Raw genomic sequence first — 22,209 nt, 5'->3', positions numbered from 1 at the left:
TCCTTCCTTCCTTCCTTCCTTCCTTCCTTCCTTCCAGATACTTATATAAAAGCCTTCAAATTTCCTTAGCCCAGAGGAATGTGCTGTTTCCTCACCTATTTTGCTTATATAAAAAATCTAATGAGCAAAAATACAAATTCAGGAATTAGAAAAAGGGGCATACAGTATTGTATATAAGTGCTGCATCACCTTAAAAATAATTGTGTATGATTGATTACTTTCCTGAGCTCAAGGATTCTAACTAGTCAATCCTACAATCAAAATTCTGCAAGAATAACTAGAGATATCAAGAAATAACACTTATAATAAAATCACAATAGAAATTTGCTGCTTGAAGTTTACTGAGGGAATGACCAGTGGCCGCAAACCTTGCTCATGTGGTTCCAAAGAGCTGTTGGGAAAGGAAAAAAGAGAGGTGAGTGAGATACTAAGAATAATTCAGCTCCCTTTGACCATCTAGGAATTGAGCTGGCAGGTCCTGTCATAAGAAGCAGGTGGAGAAGCATCTAGGTACTACAGTGTAGATAGACCAGTTCTAGTGTCAAGAGGACCTGAATTTCAAATCTGCTCTCAGACACTTCCTAGCTACCCCTGGGCACCTCACCTATTAGTCCTTGCCATTCTTCTGTCTTAGAAGCAATACTAAGACAGATGGGTAAGAGGTTTTTTTTTTTTTTTTGGCTTGTTTGTTTTTTTAAAGAAGCAGTTGGAAATTTCAGTAATTTGTATCTGTTCTGTCTGCTGACCAGAGTTTGGTATTAAGGAAAATATGTTGCTCTTCCCAGCGAAGATCAGGATACATTTAAGGGATGAACTCAGTAATTTGAAACTAAATAATAATTTAATAAATTAAAGTGCATAGCTTAAATAACCACTTATTGATCAAAATTACTAATATTCTTAGATAGCTTTACATAGTAGAAAAGCTTGCTGGCTTTGGAATTGGGAAGAGATTTGAGTTCAAGTTCAAATCTACATATTAACTGATTCCATCTCTGAACCTTTCTCACTGCCCCAGGTAAATTGCTAAGACTTTAAATTTCCGAGTCTGAATTCCTAAAAGGAGTTTGAAATCTTGGGTCAGAAAATAAAATAGCAAATTTATTAAGTAGCATCCAATGTATAGATGTATTTGATATCTATATAGTTAGTTGCCTCCTTGTCCCGTTGTTTTCAGTTGTGTCTGACTCTTCATGACTTCATTTGGGACTTTCTTGACAAAAGATACTGGATACTGGAGTGATTTTCCATTTTTGGCTCTAGCTCATTGTACAAATGAGGAAATGGAGGCAAATAGGGTTAAATGCCCAGTAACTTGCCCAGGGTCACACAAGCTAATAAGCATCTGAGGTCAAATTCAGACTTTGGGACTTCAGACTTTGACACTCTATTCTCTGTGCCACTTGGCTGCCTTACAACATTTAGTATTACATAAGCTCTATAAGTGAAGTGTTAAATTACAAACTACAAACATAGAAGGTTTTTACTAACTAGGATAGAAATGGCAGAGAACTGCCATTTCCCATGAGACAGTTTGGGTAGCTTTGTAAGAAGTAGGAAAGATGAACTCATTTCACTGGCCCTTTTGTTCAGTCATGAAAGGTGAGGGTAGCTCTTCTGGGATCTGGCAATTTATATGCCCTGCTCTCCCCCACACCAGGAGATTCCTTATGTGTAAAATGATAGAGTTACTTTATTTAACTGTGTTGTGCCATGAATCGTTTTGATATCTATATGAACCCTTCTCGAATGAAATGTTGCTTACCTTTCATGTAATTGGGGGAAAATGCTAAATTTCAATTAAATGTTTGTAAAAAATAAAAGGTGTCACTTTTCCCCCCATGCATGGTCATGTTTCATGGAATTGCTGAAATCTATCCCCTGTTCAGAATCCCTCATTTTTGATAGTCATATGATCCCAAGATGATCCTATGGACTTATATTGATAAATATTCTCAATGGATCCTCCATGGGATCTTCCAGGAACTTTGCCTCTCTGGTGCATCCATTATTCCATCTGAGAACTTCTAGCATAAATAACCTTCCTCTTTATTTTCCACTAGCCTCCCAATTAATGCCCCACTGCTTCTTGAATAGAGTTCTAGGGAGCCTGGTACATTTGAGAACTTGACGATGCTTTCTTTTATTCTGTACAAATGCCAAATTCAATCACACATACAGTTCTTATGACATATACTCGAAATGACTTCCCTTAAGCTTATCTTTGATGTGCAATAATTTCAGTCATGCTCGACTCTTTATGACTCCATTTGGGGTTTTCTTGACCAAGATTCTGGAGTGGTTTTGCCATTTCTCTTTCCAGAGCCATTCAAAAATTTTCACACTTTCCCCCCATGTTCTTTTCCCCTCCCCTTTGGAGCCACCAAGTGGCTTTTATTCCAACTCCCCTTTTGGAACCATTGTACTATTGTAGCCCTCTTTGTGCTTTAAGAGAGATAGGAATACACATTATTTTGTATTATATAATATTTATAAGCTTTTATCATAATCATTTAATAAGGCCAGAAACTCTAGGTAAACCAAAACTCTTTTTTAGTATATGACAGACCATTTGCACAATGCTCTAAAGCACTTCTTGCTTTATTAAACAATGTTTAATTTAAAATGTTGTTTGTATAAATGATTTGTGAGACTGTACAGTTTTCCAGGTTCAGTAAAAAGAACAGTGGCTTTATATTCAGAGAATCTGAGTTTGATTAATCCAGCTTATATCATACTTCTGTCACTTAAAACTGTTTTATGACCTTAGGCTATATGGATTTGGGGGCAGATGTTCACTAGCTTCTGGGGCTCACAAAATTCTGTCAATCAAGTCATAAATATATAAATAAATAAACATTTATTAAGGACCTACTTGGGACACAGCTGGGTGGTGCAGTTAGTAGGATACTGGGTCTTGGAGGCAGGAAGACTCATCTTCATGAGTTCAAATCTGACTTCAGACATTTAACTAGTGGTGTAGACCCTGGGGCTTTTAGCCACTTACTTGTCTGCCTCAATTTCCTTATCTGTAAAACAAGCTAGAGAAGAAAATGGCAAGACTATCTTTGCCAAGAAAGCCCCAAATTGGGGTCACAATGAGTCAAGATGCTACTGAATCAACTTACTTGACAACAAAAAAAGACCTACTTTTAAGTAAGTGTGCTTGTGGCCCCTGTGCTTACTAACCCTGTGGAATACAGGAGAAAGGCAAAAGACAGCCAGACCTCTGATTCTCGAAGAGCTCACAGTTCCTTTTGGGTAGAAAATGAAGGGTCTTTAAGTGGGGGGTAGAAAGAGGGATTGGAGCAACCAATCTTGAGGTCATCTATCTGTCTGATAGCCTTCATTTCACCTTTAAGCTCTAAAATCCCATGATTGGTATAGTCAAGAGCACAAATTCATTTCAAAAGTTATAAAAAAATAAGAACAAGGAGTTGCCCAAGTTTCTTGTCTAAAGACACCCCACTCCTATTTTTAGAAGCAAAACAATATTTTTCCATTTTTACCCTTCCTTCTTGTTCTTTCCTAAATTGTTGCACAATAGCTGTCTTCCTCATGCTTATGTTTCTCCTCCTCCTCCTTGTTCTAGAAGTAGTCTTCTTATTAGACATCTTCTCCTACTTGCCCTGAGTGATTGGTACCTGGTTCTTTTGCTCCTTATGCGTAGATTCCTTAGGGATTTGCTCCGTTGACGTCTCCAAATGGATCTGTTTTTCCCCTTCAGTTCCTTTAGAAACTCTTTCTTACAGTTTTCACAGATCTTATGCCACCTTAACCAGTCACAGAATCTACATTTTGCAGTATTTCTAAAGTATTTCAACATATTGGTGGCTTTAAGTTACAAATGTGTTTAGATTTTAGTTAGTTTTTCAGAACCCATTGTTTGCTTGCTTTCTTTTGGACATTTTCAGGGAAAATGTTTGCTGTATATATATAAACTTGACACCTCTCCTCTCCTCTCCTGTCCCCACCTTTCAGCCTGTTGGCTTCCCTCCCTCTTCCTGTCCCTTCCTCTTAGTGTGGCATACCTTTAGCTTCCTTTGTGACATAACAAAATAGGGAGTTTGGTTTGAGGTTTGAAAGTTTTTTCCCTTTTTAAAGGAAATTTAAAATGACTATATAAACATTTTACATATATATAAAATATATAAATATATCTTACATATATAATTATGTAAATATATTCTAGATATGTGAATATTACTACATGCCCCATTTTCTATATTAATAGCTAGGTGGTACTGTAGATAATAAAAGTGCTGTGCCTGGAGTTAGACTTATCTTCCTGAGATCATATCTGGCTCAGACATGCTCTGTTGTTGACTGGGCAAATCGTGTAAGCCCTATTTCCCTTAGTTTCTTCATCTGTAAAATGAACTGGAGAAAGAAATGGCAAAAACCATCTCTCTTTGCCAAGAAAACCCTGAATGGGATCACAAAGGGTTGGACACAACTGAAATGACTGAATATATATATGGAGGGTGTTGGGAAGTATTCAGGGAGAACCTCTGGTATGAGGGTTTGCACCCTTTCCAGGGCTGGTTAACCATCCTTTGGCATCCACCTTCAGTCACCCAACTTGTGTACCACCTGTGGCTCCAAGAAGTTGTAGATTTTGTGCAGCAATGTCCCCCTTCCCCACTGAAGAACCCATTGGTGACTTAAGGGAATATGGACCCTAAAGCAGAATGGGCAGATTGAGAGCAATTTGTTTCAACAGCTATAAAGGCAGCTGAAACAGGCACCATGAGCTTGATCAGACATTGCATCCTGGGGCCATCACCAGTTGTTCTGGCTTTTGTCTAGCCATTGGACTTCTCTAGAAGAGAGAATGAGGCTGAAGACTTTGTGCAACTCTGCCTCACTTAAATACAATTCATGTGCAAGTCAAGACATCAACCCATTATGTCATTGGTCTTCTTCAAAACAAAAGATAGACAACAATGACAAGTATATGCATATATATTTGTGTATATATATATATATTTATAATGTCTTGATTATTTAAAATTAAGAACTTAAAAACAAGACTTTTCATTTTATAACAAGATAGAACCCATTAATTTTAATAAATCTCATATTATCCTGTTCTATAAATCTTGGAGAGAAGTTTTAAAATGACTTATGGGAAATAAAAAAATATAACCAGAAACTATAACCCTCATTTATTGTATTAATCAATACTGCAAACAGTAGTGTTTTTAAAAATTCTTTAATTTTCATCAAAATCTAATTTGATGTTCAGTATGACAGGTGTTCTTTCCCCTGGATTCTAGAATATTAAATACCATTCCAGTAGAACTGCAAACTTTTGGCAAGCCTTGCAGCTAGAAGGGCTTCAATCAATGGGAAAGGGCCACCTGTGCTTTATCATTTAGGCGGTTTCAAAGACGATTTATTACCAGAATCATTCCCATATATTAGGAGAGGCACCTGTTAAAGACACTAGCGGTACCCCTGGCACTAGGTGGCTCAGGGTCTTAAGAGCCAAAGTCTAGAGATGGAAGTCCTGAAGGTTCAAAATCTAGGCTTAGATACTTTCTAGCTTTGTAACCCTAGGCAACAAGTCACAACCCCAACAGCCAACTAATCCTTATCATTCTTCTGCCATGGAACCAATACCCATTATTGATTCTAAAAATTTTTAAGGCTAGGTACTTAAAATTTTTTGACCACATTCATTCACTTTGGAAGTTTGTAGACTGCATTGGTAAAAAATGGGACCCATAGGGAAGTAATGCAATAGCTCTTCTACTATGAATAATTTAATAACATTTGTTAAACACTCAATACTGCGTTCAAAGAATTAAAAGGACATGTACAGAGATTAGCATGTAAACTGTTTTGATTGGGGAAGGCAGTCCTTAGGAGGTAGGGCTTGAATACATAATAACTAGTATACAAGGAAAAAATGGCAAAGAATTGCCCACAGAGATACTGCATTCTTGTACATTTTAGTAACTTTTTCAAATGATTACTTCTTTTGGCCAGTTCAGTTGGAGAGAAAGAAGAGCAGCGACTCTTCTGGGGTCTTTGCAAGGTCTCAGATTAGAGGGCGAGGAGAAGTCTTTAAAGAAGTCTCAATCCTCCAATCTCTCTCAACATATGCACTTCATTTCTCATTCCAATGATTGCCAACCATCTGTCCTAATATAGAACCCCTGTATGGACTATTAAGGACTTTCTGAAATATCTGTAAAATAATTAGAAGATGAAGCCCTTTCCATTTCTTAAGATCTTATTTTGGCTTCCAGAAATCACGCAACAAGTTTTTTATTTTATTTTGTACACTTTATTGAGACAGGTCCTGGTTTTGCTCCAGTGTTGAAGTAGGGACCCTGCACATCTAAGATACCATCACGCTCTTTCTTCTCAAATTGTATGGTTCCATGCCTGGATGGTGGGTAATGATGGCAGTTTAAATGCTAGCTCAAATGGATAAGAAAAGGAATTCATCAGTCTATCTTGCTTTCCTATTATATAAATGTGGTATGTAGTATATACTCAAATTATTAGCAAAAAAAAAACAAAACAGAAAAAATTCCCTTGAAATCTGGGGTCCTATTATCATTGGATATAGTACTAAGTGAGAAGCCACAGAAATTAAATGTTCCAGACAAAATAAGAATATATAGTGACTAAAAAGACAAAAAAGATTATTTTCAAGCTTAGAAAACAATTAACAGTGTTTCATTCATTTCCTTCTTCTCTTCATTCTTTCCCCCCTAATTGCTATGAAATTTAGGCAGATTTCACTTGAAAGAAAAATGCCAATGGAGACCGAACTCATAAAATTGTGAATTGCCCTGGGCCCTACTTTTCCTAAAGATGGCTCCTGACATATTTATTCAAAGATCAAAATGTGCATGAATCAAAGAGAGGGCCAATAGACAGTGAAACTCTGTGGCCTGAATTCTTCCATAGGAACATAGAGGTGTTGGAATTAATCCCATAAGTAACAAAAATAGTTACAGGGATATATGGAATAGGAGTGTGTTTACCTCTTCTTCTCTTTCTCCCTCTTCTCCTTTTTTCTTCATCCCTATAGAGAGGTGTCAGAAGAAACCTCAGAAGTAACAAGAATAGCTTCAGGGACAGATGAAATAGGAGAATGTTTCACTCTCCTCCTTCTTTTCCTTCTTTTCCTAACCCAACGTCTACTTGGGAAATTAGGGAATTTTTTATATCTTGCCATTTTAATCTTCTGAACAGTTTTTTCCAGAGGGAAAGGTTTCATTGCCCCTATGAGGAGCAAGAACAACCTGTCTACCTGGATGGTGTTTCTCCAAGGTTGGACTTGATCCCTAGCTGGTCTCTATTTAAAGGGTCTGACCACTATGACCTCACAGAGTGACCACACCTTATAGTTTATTGGCTCGGTCTGCTTTCATTTAAAAAATTACAACCATTGCCAAATATGGCTTTGCATATGTAACCACAGTTGCCCCCTTATTTTTGTTTTGCATTGATAAATCTCAGTTTTTAATATTTACGAGTATATGCATCCATCATAAAGCATAAAAAAAACACTGTCATTAATAGATTATCATTTGATTAAGGTAAGTCCAGTAACTAAAACGTTTATCTCCAAATCTATTTCCTCAATTTCTTGGATGAATGGGGGGGCATCATTCCAGAAGTTTGATGAAGCCCTGAAATACCCCCCGAAATGGTTGGGTTTTCTTTTTTAAACCTTTGCCTTCTGTCTTCATATTAATTCCAAAACAGGAGAGTGGCAAAGTCTCTTCACGTGGCAAAGCCATTGGATTAAAGTGACTTGCTGAGGGTCACATCCTTAGGAAATCCCAAATTAGTTCTTGTTCCCTTTTCAGGGTGGTATCAAAAGATTCCCTTAAGTATTATTGGTATGCCACTTGTTGATGGATAAGATGCATAGCTCAAGGACTTGGTTTTAGAGGTAGTAAATGAAGACCACATTGCCAGACTTTAGTCTTATATTTTGCACACCTACATTTGAGTACTTTACTGTCTACTGCTTGAGACCAGAACTCCTCAGGCCCCTCTATTTTTATTTTCCTTCTTTATATATTATGATGCTTAAATCATCACGCCACAAGAGATATTTCCATGAAATCTAATATTCACTTGGTGATTTAATTTGGTTGGAATCAGTTAACTACAAGGAATGATCTCAGAGTATATTAACAATTCAGGGTCTCAAACCTTATAATTAAATCATTGTCTCATGCTTGTATGGCCAGTAAGAAAGAGGAGATGGCCATTAATTTGTGCATCCCATAACATGTATAGAATTTAATAATTTTTATATCATATAGCACATATAAAATGTAACTCAATAAGGGCAGGGCTACTGTGTCCTATTATTTTTGTATCTTGTATTTGCCCCAGCATCTAAGTATAGTACTTTGTACACAGCTCAGCTTTTTAGCTTTGGTAAATAGTGCTGGGGTTCTTAATGCTTTTACCATGTTTATTTTCCCAATTACATGTAATAATTTTCAACCTATCTTTTCAAGATTCAAATTGTCTCTCTCCCTTCCCTTCCCCCTACCAGAGAAGGTAAGCAATTTGACCTGGATTATGCATCTATTATCATGCAAGACGTATTTCTGAATTGGTCATTTGTTGTAAGAGAATACCCACATAAAACCAGAATCCCCAAATAAAACAGTAAATAAACCAATATGAAAGATAGCATGTTTTGATCTGCATCTGACTCCAATGGTTCTTTGAGGGTGGATAGCCTTCTTTGTCATAAGTTCTTCAGAATTGTCCCAAATCATTGCATTGCTCAGAGTAGCTAAGTCTTTCACAGTTAATCATCATAGAATATTGCTGATCCTATGTACAATGTTTTCCTGGTTCTGCTTGTTTTACTCTGCATCAGTTCCTTCACTTTTTTCCAGCTTTTTCTGAAATCATCTTGCTTATCATTTTTTATAGCACAATAATATTCCATCACCAACATATACCACGATTTGTTTAGCCATCTCCCAATTGATGGACATTCCTCAATTTCCAATTCTTTGACATCACAAAAAGAGCTGCTGTAGGTTCTTTCCCCTTTGTGATGATCTTTTTGGTATACAGACCCAATAGTGGTATTTCAGGATCAAAGGGGTGGACAGTTTTATAGCCTGTTGGACATACTTAGGAGAGATTTACAAAATCAAATTGGGTGGGTTTATTACAAATTTAAATCATCTAACATTGTCTGCGACACTTGGAACCAAGAGACTTGGTTCAAGTGCTGATTTGGACATATGCTAGCAGTATGTTCATGGAGAAAGTCACAATTTCTCAGTGTCCCCAGCTATTCTGTAAGACTGTTTAATTGACAGATGAATTGTTGATTTGTATCTTCATCCATGGGGGAAGATTTCACAAACAGATGAAATCATAAATCCTAAAAACAAACATACAAACAAAAAAAAACAGCACATAGAATAACAGCAAACCATCTACTAGATCTCTTTCATTGCTGAATTTTTTTTGTTTGTTCAATCATTCCATTTGTCTGACTCCTTGAGACCCCATTTAGGATTTTCATTTCCTTCTCTAGCTCATATGAAGAGATTAAGGGAAACAGAATTAAGTGACTTGTCCAAGGTCACACATTTAGTAAGTGTTTGAGGCTATATTTGAACTCAAAAGATCTTTCTCACTTCAGGGCTGACACTCTATCCACTGCACCCCTGAGCTGTTTCTCATTGCTAAATAGCAATACTTTTATTTATTTCTCTTCATACTCCTCATACAAAGTGTTCCAAACTCTCTCTTTATTCAATATTCTAACTTTATCATGACTGCATGTGTAAGCTTTACAAAATTGCTTGCTTCCTCAGTGATGATGGAGGGAAGGGAAGTTAGACGAGAATTTGGGATTCAACATTGTAAAAAAGAAAATTAAATTATTTATATAATAATTGGAAAGGTAAAATATTAAAAATCCTTATCTCTATCTTTCTAATGTTTTCTATTTTACTGAAACTAGAATTATCCATTGAACTTTTTCATGTTTTCTCCCTCAAAACCTCAAAATCTCTCTCTATCTTCTCATCTTTTTCTACAGTTTTTGAGAATGCTATGTATCTTCTGCCTTGCTAAGGATTAATACTTCTCATTGTCTCTTATTCTCTCTTTAGGTCATTGGTCCATCCACCAGAGAAATGATATGATTGAAATAATAGCCTTGAATTAAGGCAGTAGTAAAGAATGTAAAAATGATTCGGAAGGGAGTAAGAACTGATTACAAGCTAGAGAGTAGTCTGAGTGGCATAATGATTAGGACTTGGTTGAGAGAAGAGAACTGTGGGAAGTACTGAAAGAAACAATATGATAAAGAGTGGAAGGTGGTCCAGAGTTGTCATACTCTTACATACACAATGCTTGGCTTTGAGTTTATTTGGAATTGTGCTGGCCCTCTGCCTGGGGATGTAACTAGATATTAAATTCTATCCCTAAAAATGTTGCTTCACAGGACCATCTTGCTATAGGAACTGGAAATTTTCTCTCTTCTCTTCCCTGCCCTTTGCAAAGAGGACTACAGGAAGGAAGAGCATGACTGCCTGAGCCCTCCTCCACTTTTTCCCACTTGGAGAGAATATATTAAATCCAAAGCACTTCCTTATATAATTTCTTTCTTATTTCCACCAATATTTATTTCTATTAAAGTAGATTATAAGTTGTCGTTGATATGAATACATTTAAGCTGTATTTGATTGTAAAGTCAATATTCAAAATAAAATTGAAAGAAATAGTATTTTACCTTGTCACTAGAGGTCCCAATAGCTATAGCTGGCAATATACATGTATCTATGTGTATATTATATGCATATATTGATATACATATACATCTACAAAGCTTAGAGTCAATAGGATTTTAAATATTTACAAAATTTGATTGGCCTAAATAAACATAATTATATATACATAGCATTTAAACAAACATCCATATATACATGATTATTTAGATCCAATAGATTTTGTAAATATTTACAACTGTGTTTTGCATTTATAGAAATATATGCCTAATTATATATGCATATATGTGTGTGTATATATATATATATACACACACAATTGTCCTCTGGCCCCCGGCTAGAAAATCTTGTAAATTACATGGCTATTCCATGAATGACACTCCTTCTCTTGGTTCCTGGCATTTTCTTTAGTATGTTTACACACACAAAATACATATACACACACAATATAGGTTATATACACACATATACATACGTGACATATAACACACATAAACATGTATATGCATACACACATATCTGTATGTATATATGTCTACCCTAGGACTCTAGCTTTCTAGGTCTCTTGTCTCTTCCTCCCTTGATACCTCCACCTAATTCCAATTTTCCATTGCTGTGCCTTGAGCAGTGAGAGTGGGCATGCCCTGTCTTTTTGTAGTTGCCTTTCACTATGTCTGTTACTGATTTTTTGGCTAAAAATAAAAAAAGCTTTCTAAAAAAAATAATATACAAAATATATTTTATAAATAGATATCTGATAATATATAATATATACACACACATTCAGATCCAAAGGAATTTTGCAGTAGTTTTAAAGCCACGACAAGATTGCTCTTCCACTAATTTTATTCAACACTATATTCTAGTCACTTTATTGACTCACTCATGATAGTTGTCATAATGTGCTACATACAGTGTATTCGACAGGCTAGATCAGGGATCCCCTCATCACTTCTTCTAACTTCCTTTTATCATTTTGGAACAGGTTTTTTTTTAAATATTTCTGATTAATAAGTACTGACAACCTAGATAAAGTGATCAGTTATAACCGCTTATGGTTTTGATGCTTCACGATTTGTTAATGAGAACTTAGAGATGCAGTAAGGCATGTTATTGAGAGCCAGTCAGACAGAAAAGAGAGGGAGTGAGAGGCAGTGACAAAAAAACAGAGAAAAGATAATAAAGATGATAAGGCATAGAGAAAAAAAAAAAACAACTGCCTGAACTTTGCCAGGTCCAGGTGACTACTATGTAGCTATATAAAAGAGAAGCTCATTGATTTCATAAAACGTCCCAAAGCAAGGTTTAAAAAACAAGTAACAACAAGCACAAATCTAGTTTCTGTTTTCTTCCAGGAAAAAAAAGGCTTAAACTGAAAAATAGCCATTGAAAACCATCAGTGTGTTTGGCATGGGCTAGCTCCCAGGGTCACAGGTCACTTTACATTGTTCCCCCTTATACTGAGTGGATTTTCTTTTTTCTTTTTTCTTTTTTCATCAGAGAGCCAAGGAAAGTGAATAGAGAGTGTAGTAGTATGGTAATTAGAGAATCTGGAAAAGATCACCAACACACATTCCAAGACTGGGAGTCTGAGGAGAAGAAACACATTTTCTAAAGGAAACGAGATTTCTAAGATTTTCTGTCCTGCAGTTGAAAAAAGGTGACCTTTTTTTTTTTACTACTTTAACTTCTCACAAATTCACTGGTCCATATGGGTATGTGTGTGTATAGCATGTTAGCTTCACTGTGGCATGACCTGGGACCTGTTTCATTACTATCTAGATCCCCAAAGCCTAGCATTGTGAAGACTTAATAATTTATGGTTATATGATAAAACACAAACTCAGGCTGGTTGGTTCTTTATTCACGTAAAAAGAGAGAGCCTAACCCCATCCATTTCAAAAAAGGCATGGAAATGAGTCAGTTTATCAGAGAGAAACTTGTTCTACTTAACCCTCAGTCTGTATGAAGCATGTGTGCTCTTGGATTGCCAAGCCAGTTCTGGAAATTATCTCTGATTTAAAAAAAGAAAGAAAGAAACGCTTAGAATAGTGTCCATAATAATCTCTGCCACAGTAAGGGACTCTGAACTTCAGCTGGGGAGCAGCCACTCACTGACCTCAAACAGAAATAGAAAATCCCTCATTTTGAACCAATTAAATCTTTCTACACTCAGGAAATTGATTATTATATTCACTCCTGAACTGGGAGCTACATACACATTCTTTCAAGGAATCCATGTTTCACGTGATCATTTGCCATTTAGAGATAAAGTTCAACAGAGAGGAACACTGAGACAGTTTCAAGCCTGCTAGTGCTGGATTCAGAAGATTCAAATTCCCTGCTTACTGTGTGATGTGATTCTTCACTTACCCTTAACCTTTCAGAGTCTCAGCTGCCTCATCTGTAAAATGTGGGGGTTGTACTGATGACTTCTAAGTTCCCTTCTGACAGAACTTAGCCCCCCTTCCAATACCTACCGAACCCCAGAAATACTTGGCAAAACACCAGGACTTTGTTTCTTGTCCTGTTCTATATAGCTGAGATCAGAACTTACCATTCCTGAGAACTACTCTCCCACCCCCAGAGACTGGGGTTTCCTACCCCACTTCAGGGACATCCAATGAAGTAAACCCACATAGCTCACCTTCCCCAGAGACAACCAAGAGATGTTGAGCCAAGTTGCCGTGTCCCCTACACCGCCTTCTTTCCCCAAACCTATAAGTCCCTCCCTCCACTCAGACAGGACCCTTTTGCTAATCTTCTTGGTGTTGGAATCTCTTGCTACTCCAAATAAACCTTGCTATATCATCCTATTCTGGCCTCATTTGTCTCTTGGGTCAACACCTTTCATTTCCAAGTGATGATCCTATGAAATTAGGGACCTTTATAAGGAAAATTATTTCCTTAGATTTTTCATCATCACTATCACTTGCATTTAAATAGTGCTTTAAGGTTTGCAAAATGCTTTTTATATGTTAACTGAATTCTTACAACAACCCTGCGAGGTAGTTGCTTTTATTATCCCATTTTACATATAAGTAAACTGAGGCATAGAGGAGAAAAGTGACTCGCCCAGGATCACATGGTTAGTTTTTGAGTGAGGATTTAAATTTAGGGCTTCCTGACTCTAAGTCCAGCACTCTATTGACTGTGCCATCTACCTCTCATACTACAACATTTAGTAAATCTGTGATATCACTGATGAGGCTATTCCCTCCAACGAAATAGATTGCCACCCATACTTGCCTACATTGCCCTTGTGGTACTTATTCATATTTAACACAATCTACCCAAGATGATGGTGACCTTTTTTATATTTTCTTGTCACTATGTAGATAATATTAGCACACATGAACTTTATACAAGTGAATGAGAAAGTATTTTTTAAGTGCTTACTATGTGCCAAACACTCTGCTAAACCCTGGGGATACAGGAAAAATCAAGTCAATTCCCTGTCTTTGAGTAGCTTCCTTCCTATTTTCAGAAGACCAGCTATTTGGGGAGTATTGCGTAGGGAAGGGTATTTTGTTCTAGGGAAGTTTTGTTCTTGGAGGACCAAAAGGATAGTGAATGGAATCCTAAGGCAATTCATTGACTTATTTTCTCGAGATGTTAATGTTGATGTGATTACTGTACCCCCAGAGGAAGAAAGAGAACTTGGAAAGAAACTGACTGTGGTCATCTTTTCTCCTGTTAGCATAAAAAATTCTTTTTATTTTCAGTCTGAGGGGATGGAGATAGGGGCCAATCCTATGATTTCATTGGCACAGGGATTTCCTAATAAAGGACTTCCTCTACCAGTACAACTCTGTAGCTTAAAATCGTAAGAGTTACCTAGATGGAAAGATTAAGGGAATTGGCCAGGGTCCCACAGACACTCTATGTCACAAGAAGTTCTAGAATTCAAGTCTTCCTGGCTCTGAGATGAGCTCTCTAATCCCCCCTTCATACTGCCTGCCTCCCTCATTCTTGTTATGTATTTCTCTCATGAGAGGCAGCTCTGGCCCAGTTGGTTAAAAGCACTGGGTCTATAGTAGGAAGAATCTAATTAAATCCAGTCTTGGAAACTTCCTATTTGATTTTGGCCAAGTCACTTAACCTCTGTCTGCCCGAGAAAAAGATCCACCAGAGAAGAAAATGGCAATCCACTCTAGTATCCTGGCCAAGAAATTCCCCTGGGTAGGGTAGCTATAGTCCATAAGGTCCTGAAGATTCAGATCATAACTGAGTGACTGAATGACATTTCTTTGATGGCATCCTTTGACATTTAGATTTAAGTAAGAAAGCAATACAGGTTCAATTTCTTGTAGGATGATAGGGCTAGTGTGTTTATCCTACTGAGGGAAACATGCTTCCAGTTTCAGAATTCTGAACTGAACATAGAGGAAAAAGGTTAAAAGAAGAAAGCTGCAATCAAAGAAACAAAATGAGAATCATAAGGCACAATTGCTCTACAGGAAATTGAAGGAGAAGATTCAAATACACTAGAATTTAGTCCATTTTTTGAATATGGGAGTATCCTGAAGCCAGTCTTTGGTCTTGAACTGGAAGTTCATTCAGACAGATTCTAATGGGAATGGATGGTTTTAGATTTCCATTTCTGCTGGCTGATTTCCAAGTTTGTGTTGCCTGAAACTCTGCTCATAGATTGTCAAATTCCTCTTCAAAGTACAAGGTCATGAATGAAACTTCCAGATAAGCCCTATTCTTATGCCAGAACATTTTGCCCTTCTACCTATTCCCCCAACCTCCTACACAATAAATTCCAGGGGCTGTATATTACCTCCAAGATCAAATACAAAATAGCCTAATATTCAAAGCCCTTCATAACCTACCTTTTTCCTGCCTTTTCAGTCTTCTTACCCTCTTACTTTCTCCTAACTAGTCTTTGATCCAGTGACACTGGCTTCCTGGCTTTCCTATGAATGATACTCCATCTCACTGCTCCTAGAATTTTCTCTGGCTCTTCCTCATCTTCTGCTCTGACTACTGGTTTCCCTGGCTTGCTTTAAGTTCCAATTAATATTCCATGTTCTATAGGAAGTCTCTCTCAACCTCTTCAATTGTAGGACCTTCCCTCTTTTAATTATTTTTTATTTATCCTGCATATTGCATTTTTTAATGTATATTTGTTTACTGTTGTCTTCCCCAATTAGACTCTGAGGGCAGAGACCATCCTTTCCCTCTTTTTGCTTTATAGTAAACAGTTAACTACTGCTTTATTGACTGATCAAACACAGAGACTGCCCTCCCTCCCCACAGAGTTTGTTACTAGAAAGGCCTTTAGGTTCTTGAGCAGAGCTGCTCCCCTCCCCCTCTACATTATGCCTGAGGACATTTTTTTACATCACACACCCCTTTGCCCAGTAGCCCAATGGGAGCACTTTCTTTCTCCCCTTTGTGGGATAAGGGGGGATGGGAAGGGCACACCCAATACTCAGTATTGGGGAAGGTCACAGCATGCAATCTCTAGGGTTTGGGCACAGCACTCCATCTCTAAAAGGTTCACCACTGCCCTAGGATAAATTTCCTAAGACTTTCCCATTTTTCCCACTAGTTTCAGCTGACCTAATTAGAGTACATATGCCTCAGAGTAGGTCTCTAGATCAAGGATATGGACATTTCCCTTATTTTCTTAGCATCATTCCAAATTGTGGTCTAGAATGGTTGGTCTGCTTCACAGCTCTACCAACATTTCATTGTCGTGCCTGCCTTTTTAACAACCCTTGATAAAGATAACATTGACAACGTTAATTACTCCCAGCTTTTGTCAGGTTTGCTAATTTTCATTGTATAAGGTGGAACTTCTAGATTGTTTGGATTCAAATATAATGATTTGAAACCATTATATATTTTAAAATAATTTGTTATTCTTTTATTCAGAACTATTTATTCCTATTTGACAATATAGTCACTGGGAGAATGGAACTTGGCCATCTCTGTTTGTATTCAAATTTATTTTTAATAATTTTTTCCTTAATTACATAAAATAATTTATAACCTTAATTTAAAAAATTGAGCAATATTCTCACCTTTCCTACTTCCCTCCCCATCTCTGAAACAGCAAACATTCTGATATAGATTTTACATGTGTAATAGTATAAAAACATGTTTCCATATAAGTCATTTTGTTAAAAAGAATTTGTACAAAAGAAAAATGAAGAAATAAATGAAATTTAGTGTGTCTCAGTCTGCATTCAGACTCCATCAGTTCTTTCTCTGGAGGCAAATGGAATTTTTCATCCTGATTGCTTGAGGATTGTTGTGTATCACTGTATTACTAAGAATAGCTAAGTCATTCATAAATGTTCTTTGTATAATAATGCTGTTACTTTGTACAGTTTTCTGGTTCTGATCACTTCTCTTTGCATTAGTTCATGTAGGTCTTTCCAGGATTTTCTGAAATCATTTTTTTCATTATTTCTTATCACATAAAGTATTTATAATTACATACCACAAGTTGTCCAGCCATTCCATATTTGATAGACATTCCTTCAATTTCCAATTTTTTGCTACCATGAAAAAAGCACTCTTAAGTACTCTTGAACAAACAAGACCGTATAAAAAAAAACTCTTTGGGATACAGACCTAGAAGTGGTATTGCTGGATCAAAATTATGCAGTTTTAAAGCCTTATGAGCACAGTTACAAATCCCAGTGTGTTGGTGTCCCAGTTCAAACTTATTTTTAAAAATAATCTATATCAGTTTACCTTTTGGACCTCTAGTTGCTAGTTTCAGAAAAGGCATCTTTCCTCTTCAGTGTAAAAGTAAAAAAAAAAAACAGTTCAAATCAGTCTTTTCTGGGAGTTCAGGTTTGAGATCAGAATGAAAGACATTGTAGACCATTTAAAAGTTAACAAAAGAAAGATTATTTAGATATATGAGGAGAAAAATATTAAGCGAGATATAACCTTGATTCAGTTGGCCATTGCCTTCCTCACTGAGTTGGCAATGCTGGTGCACTATAGGTCAGAAGCCTGAGGGGCTAGCTGTTGACTCCTCTTGTTCTACTCCAGGATAAGCAATGAGAAGCTAGATCAATGGCCTGAGCCTCAGTGCTCTGAGCTAATTAAATCTCATAGACTATTTCAATATATTTTAAAAGAATACTATCCTAACCTGTTTGGCAGATATTTCTTCTACCACAGTTGTTTTTAAATGACCAAACATGTGCTTGCTAATCTACTAACTTCTATGAATGATCCACAAGATATTGGATATGCTATCTTGATTTTGTCAAATCACAGAATGACAACTTACTGGATGATTTTGTTTCTTTTGGTCTCCTTTTTCTCCATCTATAAAATTAAAGCATTGGGTCAGACATTCTCTGATTTGCTTGAGGCGAGAGATTGGCCAGCAACCCTCGCACCCAAGAGGAAAGATAGATAGAGGTTTATCTCTGGGGGAAACAAGTATCTGAAGCTGAAGGGATGGCAAGAGAGAGAACCAGACATCCAATTATATATAAATCGAGCTCCACAGACTCTGGAAGGCTCTGGCCTTCCACTCCATAGATACATGAGACAGTGAGAAGACCACAACACAACATCATGGGCATCAGAAATGAGCTTAGAGATCAGGAGAGACAAAGCCCAGTCCTCAAAGCTAAGCTTTGATCATGGACTGTTACAGCTTAATGATAGGGATAAGAGAAACAGAGGTGAAAGACTGAGCATGGCCAGAGACCTGCTCCATGAGAGAGAGAGAGAGAGAGAGAGAGAGAGAGAGAGAGAGAGAGAGAGAGAGAGAGAGAGAGAGAGAGAGAGAGAGAGAGAGAGAGGGAGAGGGAGAGGGAGAGGGAGAGAGAGATAGTCAGGAAGAGAGATGAGTGGTAAAAGCTAGGCTGCGCCTGTGGGCTCATCTATTTATTGATTATCCTATGCAAAGATACATAATGCATAGTAATGAATGACATAGGGGATTATCATTGGTAGAAAGGTAAATTGTCATAATATAAGGGGGGATCCTTCTTCAGCCTGGGGAGAACAAAGAAACCTACTTTTGCGCCCAAACTAGTTGGGATCAAAGTTCATTGCCTCACTGGCCATGCGCAGGAGAGAGAATGAGCTCTTCTCAGACCTAACTTTATGGCTTAATTATCTGTCTTGAGTAGACACAGCTGTGGGCTGCTACATCTCCCCCTTTTTGTTTAACATAAAAATATAGGAGTACAATAACAAAAGTGTGGCAAGATTATAGCTTTAACAAGTATAGTGGTGCATAATCATATCTTGATTCAAGAGTGAAGATAAAATCAGATTATAAAGCTTAGATATAAAATTTAAGTGTGATCATCAGCAAAAACTGTTTTAGTGCTCAATCTAAAAAGTAAAAGTGATTTTCTCATCTACTTATCAAAAATAAATGTAACCTTCATAGTAATATTAAAAACATTAAGAAAATAATTTTCACTGCAATGATCCTGGTTGGATGATGTATAAGTGTTATGGCTCACAGGACAGGTACATTAGACAATCATGCCACCCTTCACAAGTCATGACAATAAGAGATTGTCAGATCTCACAACGGTTAACAAAAAAGACTATCTCTGGAGCCGAAGGATAAATCCTTCCTTTCTCTCATACTGATGTTGCATCTTTGGGATCTGTAAGTGCTCTTCCAGATGCCTGCCACATAAAAAAACTGGTTGGAAATTCAATGCCAGAACGACCAGTGAATGAGAGTGTCAAAACATTGCGTTCCTGCATCCTCGACCTTAAATATCCATCTCACATGGAAAATGCATCTGCATGTGGCTATGGCTGTCTGTTTCATGAAGAGACCTTTATTATGATTCCCTTTACATGCAATCAGACTCCACTTACCAGAATAGTCATCTGAAATTTAACAAATACTGTCAGGTTCTTGTAGTCTCAGACTTTGTGGGTGCCTGCAACAGAAAAATTCTTTCACCTTTGTAATCCAGGATCGGAGCATTAACAGTACTTGCCACGTACTAAAACTTTTTGGCCATGGCTTTGCCAAAGAAAAATCAAAATTGAATAATAGAAAGTGAATCAAAAGTGTTCTAAAAAGTGAAAATACTGACATCTTTAAGATTCTTCTCCCTTTTTTTTTGTTTGTTGGGAGAGGTCCCTTCAAAGAAAAACATCCTCTCTGAACAATTCCAGAGGATCAAGTACACAACATACCAAATAATCTGAGAAAATGTTACTGGGAACATGATCCCAAAATTAATACCAAATTTTTAGACTCTTGGCTCACTGTTTATGTGGCATGGTTGAAGCTGAACCAATATGTAATATCAGAATTTACATTCCAAATGATTTCTAATTCCTAATCTAAATTGACCAAAATTCGCCTTGTACATGAGCATAATTTTTTCCACCATTAAAAGCTTTGTAAGAACATTAATACACCAATTATTGTGAAATTTTTTAACAAATATCAATATTCCCATACACATTACATTCTGATTTGCAGTTTAAATACTCAGGATGATGATAATGAAGTGACATTTCAAGTTCTGACAGCATATTTCTTATCTCATCCTTATTAAAATTTCTGCTTGTCTAAATAAACTCATCAATATGATAACCAAGCCTATAACATTACCAATGTTTGCAAAATTCATTCTACCAAACCAATGTTTGGGTAAATAGAAGCTTAAGTTGTTTTTCATGTAGAAGCAATTTCTACAGGTTCTTGTACTTATAGACTTTGATGTAGCCATTTCTTTCCTAGTTGTTAATGTATAATATTCAATGTGCTTTTTCTACAAGCTTATCCGTGCCTATTGTGTCATATTTTCAATACATACTCCAAAAAAAAGGGAAAGACAGGGTTTCAGGAGTAATGGTTAACAATGGTAGTAACACTTAAGTACACCCATGGTGGTTGGCACGTAACATCCATCTAGGTATTGCCAGGAACATAATCTTTGCATGGATGTGAATGATCTTTTTCAATAACTTAGGTTCTTGATTAAAGATTTCATAGTGCATTTTGCCTGATCTCTCATCCTTTTTTGAGAGTAACATCAGGATCATCTGTCCATTAAACATGTCTGTGCAGCATTTTCTGCTTAGCACCCCATTTTTGTTGTCAGAGGTATCAGATCTATGCTATGAATGAAAGTTTTCTATCTCCCGCTCTTTGGAGAGTCATACCCATGTCTATACCCTTGTTGATAGTAGCATTTCTTACAATACAAGTGGTAGTTTTACAATGCATACAAAATAAATTCCTTATGATAGTATCATAGAAATACAAAATGAAGGGTATACCTTAATGTCTAAACAATTGTAGCTATTTTATCTCGATCCCATAATAAAGTCTTTGGAATGTGGGATTTATCTGATGTCTTAGACAGACACGAGTGTGGTTTAGTCTTTGTGAATTAGCATACTTGCTATTGGTCTGGGTACAATATATCAATGGATGTCAGCATGACAAGTGTCCATCCAGCGTTCCTGGATTGTGGCTGGTGTGTAGTTAGCTGATGTCAACAGCATTCCTCTGCTTCTCTTCCTGGTCTGTGTCAGCTGGCATGAAGTGCGTTGTGGGTGACCAGATGTATTCACTATCTGTAAACATACAAACAAGACCTCGACCCAACATTATTATCCCCTTGGGTCCCTTACAGTCTTAATCTCTTGTGATATTCGACCCAAATCAGGTATATCATACAATGTAATCTTTAACATTATATTCAAACTGTTATTATAGTATTAGCTCATATTCATTTTAGGGTGAGGAGGAGCTAGATGGTTAGTGATACCATATCCACCCTTGTTTCTTATGAAAGTTGAAATGCCATAGCTAACAAAATTGACTTTTAGATAAGTTTGAGTCTAATAAAGACATGCTGTTGTTTGCAAATATAGTGAACCCTTTAAGACAATAATCATATATACATTTTGGACAGGAACAACAGTTTGTACTGCAATTGGACAGTATTCAGTGTACTGTCATAACATTCCCAATTGTACCATTTGATATTTGATCATATTTGGATAACGTGGAACAATTCCACTAAAATAATTGTAAGTTACATATTGTACCAATACCATTTGAAAATTTCAGGTATGTGATAAAGCTTGATCTTACAACCAATACCCATATACTTGTAACAGAATATCTGTCAGTGTAAAGTATGCCAAATTTCACTGCAAAAATAGATCACATTGTGCAGGTAATAATTGAATTTGCATTATTATAATAGGTCTTATAGTAATATCATCATCAGCTTCAATATCTGTAATTTGAGTGAGTATTGCCCATTTTAAATCACTAATAAATCATTTTACTGGTTAACAACCTTAATAACCTTGATAATTAACTATTGGTTAACAGATTGAATCCTTTCTACTATGTGTCCACACTGCTGGGAGTTTCTCATTTTTATAATTGAAGCTATACTAATTATAAATAATTTGCTTTCTGGATGCAGTTGCATTAATACATCTTATGTAAAGTTTCTGAACTGCATTC

At 36.6% G+C, this 22,209-nt stretch overlaps 3 long non-coding RNA genes across 3 annotated transcripts in view; 1 reads left to right on the top strand and 2 right to left on the bottom strand.

Annotated features, from left to right (window-relative positions):
- Positions 1-323: 323 nt before the first annotated feature.
- Positions 324-4,093, bottom strand: LOC103100184 (uncharacterized). Its single transcript, XR_471114.3, has 2 exons — positions 3,510-4,093; positions 324-391 (listed from the first exon to the last, which is right to left on the bottom strand). It is a non-coding gene; the product is annotated as an uncharacterized LOC103100184 (long non-coding RNA).
- A 2,179-nt stretch (positions 4,094-6,272) lies between these two features.
- Positions 6,273-7,290, bottom strand: LOC103100286 (uncharacterized). Its single transcript, XR_471115.2, has 2 exons — positions 7,005-7,290; positions 6,273-6,396 (listed from the first exon to the last, which is right to left on the bottom strand). It is a non-coding gene; the product is annotated as an uncharacterized LOC103100286 (long non-coding RNA).
- Positions 7,291-7,433: 143 nt separating this feature from the next.
- LOC130455939 (uncharacterized) overlaps positions 7,434-22,209 on the top strand; it is a 69,443-nt gene continuing 54,667 nt past the window's right edge. The window contains exons 1-2 of the long non-coding RNA XR_008914229.1: positions 7,434-7,562; positions 12,249-12,408. This is a non-coding gene — a long non-coding RNA (uncharacterized LOC130455939). The remainder of the gene's footprint in view (positions 7,563-12,248; positions 12,409-22,209) is intronic.

Source organism: Monodelphis domestica, chromosome 8, assembly GCF_027887165.1.
Source record: "Monodelphis domestica isolate mMonDom1 chromosome 8, mMonDom1.pri, whole genome shotgun sequence".
Taxonomy (NCBI): Eukaryota; Metazoa; Chordata; class Mammalia; order Didelphimorphia; family Didelphidae; genus Monodelphis; species Monodelphis domestica.
The sequence above is the reverse complement of the archived record's forward strand: the minus strand, read 5'-3'. Positions and strand labels throughout refer to the sequence as shown.